Source organism: Prionailurus bengalensis, chromosome E4, assembly GCF_016509475.1.
Source record: "Prionailurus bengalensis isolate Pbe53 chromosome E4, Fcat_Pben_1.1_paternal_pri, whole genome shotgun sequence".
Classification (NCBI taxonomy): Eukaryota; Metazoa; Chordata; class Mammalia; order Carnivora; family Felidae; genus Prionailurus; species Prionailurus bengalensis.
The window spans coordinates 17,961,482-17,965,958 of NC_057360.1; the positions used below are offsets into that span (position 1 = coordinate 17,961,482).

The 4,477-nt window shown below is 41.9% G+C and overlaps 1 pseudogene; it reads right to left on the reverse strand.

Annotated features, from left to right (window-relative positions):
- Positions 1-2,010: 2,010 nt before the first annotated feature.
- On the reverse strand, positions 2,011-2,621 carry LOC122475755 (annotated as a pseudogene).
- Positions 2,622-4,477: the final 1,856 nt, after the last annotated feature.

Sequence of the window (4,477 nt, forward strand, 5' to 3'; positions counted from 1 at the left end):
AGAGAGAAAAATGAGCAGTGAGGAGCACAGAGAGGGAGACATAGAATACGAAGCAGGCTCCAGGCTCCCAGCTGTCAGCACAGAGCATGACGTGGGGCTTGAACCCATGAACTGTGAGATTATGACCTGAGCCGAAGTTGACGTTTAACCTACTGAGCCAGCCAGGTGCCTCAGAAGGCTGATTTTAAACAGTGCTTTTATCCCTCGGAGCCTGGGTGGAAGATGTCACAAAGTGCAAGTTCTGGACTGGAGCTGGGTTTATTCACACTAGAATTAAATATTGGAGTCTCTGAACTCTCAGTGTCTTTGGAGGAATACAAGAAAACAAGTGGAAAGTCACAAATCCTGCAAGCAGATTATTTTAAATTTTAAATTTTTTATTTATCTTTGAGAGAAAGAGAGAGAATGGGAGACAGAGGATCTGAAGTGGGCTCTGCGCTGAGAGTGGAGAGCCCGATGTGGAGCTCGAACTCCAGAGCTGTGAGATCATGACCTGAGCTGAAGTCGGATGCTTAACTGACTGAGCCACTCAGGTGCCCCTGGATTATTTTAAATATGAGAAGGATTTGTAAACCCTATTACTGGTTCAAGTTAATAACATACTTTTTCCAAAACTGCTAAGAATTTTATGTTAATTCCTTTGTATTCAAGTTAATTTAAAATGATTTTATCCTGAAAATTACCAACATCTATGGGATAACTGGAGGCAGCTCACTGGTCACGAACTAGAGTTGGTATTTTTATTTTAGGTTTTGTGTTGGCCAATATGTGACCTGTGTGCCATGCAGGGGATCACAGGACCATTCGAATGATGCCTGTGTAATTCATTAATACTTAGTTCTGAAATGGTTTCAGAACTAATACTTAGTTCTGAAATGGTTTCAGAACTAATACTTAGTTCTGAAATGGTTTCAGAACTAATACTTAGTTTTGAAATGGTTTCAGAACTAATACTTAGTTTTGAAATGGTTTTAGAACTAATACTTAGTTCTGAAATGGCTTTCTTCAGTTCTTTGTTTTTTTATTCTAATTGTGCCATATTATCTTTTTTTAAAATGCTTATTTGTTTTTGAGAGCGAGAGTATGAGCCAAAGAGGGGCAGAGAGAAGGAGAGGGAGAATTCCCAAGGAAGCTCTGTGCTGTCAGTGCACAAGCTCATGAACTTGTGGGACTCAGGCTCATGAACTGAGCTGAAATCAAGAGTTGGGTACTTAACTGACTGCACCACCCAGGCACCCCTATATTTTTTTTATTTCTATTTTTATTAAAAAAACTTCTTTTTCATGTTTGTTTATTCTGATAGAGAAAGAGAGCACAAGCAGGGGAGAGGCAGAGAGAGAGGGAGAGAGAGAATCCCAAGCAGTCTCTGCACTGCGGGGCTTGATCCCACGAACTGTGAGATCATGATCTGAGCTGAAATCAAGACTCAGGCATTTAAGCAACTGAGCCACCCAGGTGCCCCGCCATATTATCTTTTCAAAAAATTGAAATATGGTTGACCCATAATGTGACATTTGTTTCAAGTACGTAACATAGTGATTCAACAACATCTATGTTATGCTATGCCTATCACAAGTGTAGCCACAATCTGTCACCATTACAGTGCCATTGACCGTGTTCCTTATGCTGTGCCTTTTATCCCAATGACTTACTCATTCCATAACTGAAAGCCTGTGTCTTTCACTCTATTTCATCCATTTTGCCCATTCCCCCCAACCTCTCCCCTTTGCCAAACATCAGTTTGTTCTCCGTATTTATGGGTCTATTGTGCCATCTTATCTTAAATTAAGTACAAAGACCCTTCAGGTCACATCACTAGAGATCATTTCACCTACTGTTCTGTTTGACTGCCAGTGTCTTGTCTGTCCTTCAGCAACGGTGAAGTGGATCCCTTTTCCTCAGGCAAGAGAAATCCATGTTTTGTTGCCTTTGCCAATAATGAAAATGTTGGAGAGTTGAGAGGCAAAGCTGTTGCCTCTGGCGTCTTTCACGGGAACAACACCGAAAGAACTAGGATGTAGGATGTCTCTCTTCATCGGTGGTCACACCAATTCTTTACATGTTAGCACCTCTGGTCACTATATACAGGTCACCAGTGTCAAACTTGATGAAATCAGTAATCTGTCCAGTCTCCAAATCAATCTGAATAGCTTCATTTACTTTGGTGAGGAATCAGGGGGACAGTTGGTGTGAGCATCATGGGTCACCAGATGAGGGATTTCTTTTGTGCCCAGAAAGACCTTTCTTACTTCACACAACTTGTACTTGGCTTCCTAAGGTGTAATATAATGAACAGCAAAGGACTCTTGGTGTCACAGATGAGATAGGAATTCTCTTCAGTCTTGTCAATGCCCATGACATCTATTAAGCCAGTAAGGTAGGTTGTATCAGTTTGGACTTTGCCATCAACCTTATTGGACTGCTGCATGCAGATCTTCTTTATTTCCTCTCCTGTCAGAGCATACTTAAGTGTGTTCCTTGGAGAATGATGAGGAGGAGACATTCTCTCAGCTCATGGGGCCTGGTAGATGGACGAGCAACAAACACACTGATCAAATTATTAGCATCCACTGCTTTAGAACTGCTGCACACTTGAGATGCTTCTTGGGACCAGGAGCCATGGCTGTGGTAGCCATGAAAAGAACATTCTTCAGTTCTTAGTTTGTGTAAACTTTCTTTTAGTTCAGCTTGGTTCTTAAATCTATGTTGTTTTCTCAAAATGGTAGAAAGGGAAGAAATAATTCCTGATCATTAAGATCCTTTCAAAATGGAAAATTCAGGGGGCACCTGGGTGGCTCAGCGGTAGCATCTAACTACAGCTCAGGTCATGATCTCATAGTTCGTGAGTTTGAGCCTCGTGTGAGGCTCTGTGCTGACAGCTTGGAGCCTGGAGCCCACTTTGAATTCTGTATCTCCCTTTCTCCCTGCCCCTCCCCCACTCACACGCTTTCTCTCTCTCAACAATAAATATCAAAAAAATTAAAAAAAAACAAAATGGAAAATTCAAGAATTATCAATGTCTAAAGGTATAACCAGAAAAACAAATATACTATAAATGCAAACTTTTATTGCTCCATTCATCCTTTGTCCCTTCATAATGTGATCTTTTTTTTTTTTAATTTTTAGTGTTTATTTATTTTTGAGATAGAGAGAGAGAGAGAGAGAGAGAGCGCAAGCATGAGAGGCAGAGGGGCAGAGAGAGACGGAGACACAGAATGAGAAACAGGCTCCAGTCTCCGAGCTGTCAGCACAGAGCCCGACATGGGGCTTGAACTCACAGACTGCGAGATCATGACCTGAGCCAAAGTCAGAGGCTTAACTGACTGAGCCACCCAGGTGCTCCATAATGTGATCAATTTTTATGGAGTACCTTCTACATACCAGGATATTAAAAAAAATTTTTTTAATTTTTTTTTTTTTTTTTTTGAGAGAGAGAGAGAGAGAATGTGGGAGGGGCAGAGAGAGACAGAGACACAGAATCTGCAGCAGGCTCCAGGCTCTGAGCTGTCAGCACAGAGCCTGATGTGGGGCTTGAACTCACGAACTGCAAGATCATGACCTGAGCCGAAGCCAGACACTCAACCTACTGAGCCACCCAGGCGCCCTACATACCAAGGTATTTGTTACGCTCTGGATAAAACATGGTCCCTTGGAACTTCTCTGTGATTACAATGCTGTGTGAGTGTGACAGCTGCCATCCTAGAGACATGCACAAGTACTACTGGAACACTTGTGGAGGTCACCTTTTCTAGATGAGAAAATTTGGGTTGGTTTCTAGAGAAGATGGCACATGGGCTGACAGGTGAATAGGAGCAAGCCATGGAAAGGCAGGGAGTTCAGAGAGGACCTTACATGCATGGGAGCAGCTGGCTCAAAAGCAGAGAGGCACAACTGAGTGATACCTTAGCCAGTGACATGTGGTTCAGAAGAATATAGAGCGAGAGTCGTGTGAGGTGAGAGAAAAGGTTAGGATAGAATGTTGCATTCCAAGCTAATTTGGCACTTTTTCCTAAAAGCTCTGCAAAATTGTGTGAAGGGTTCTAACCATTGGATTGGGGTGATCAGATCTGCTTTTTGAATGACAGTGCCAGTGAGACTATGGCAAATGGATTGAGGGTGGGGTGCCCCACTGTGGTCTGGGATCAAGATAGAAATGATTGCCGTAATCCAGTCAAGAAGCGAAGAAGTCCTGTACTAGACTGTTAAATATTTCCCAAAGACATAAAAACAAATCTCTTACACAATCCTGGGCCAGATGCTTTAAACAGTTATTTAGAGAAAAGCAGATGATATCTGCTTGCAGGCAGGGCTAGTTATTTTTTTTCTTTCTTATTTAAAAAATAAAATAACCCATCAATGCAGTTTCAAACCCATATGATATGTTAGAACTCCTGAAGAAAAAACAACAGATAGCAGCCATTAAATCACCCATGCTTACCAATAGTCTACTCCCTTTTCAGGCAACTCTGTGCAGATT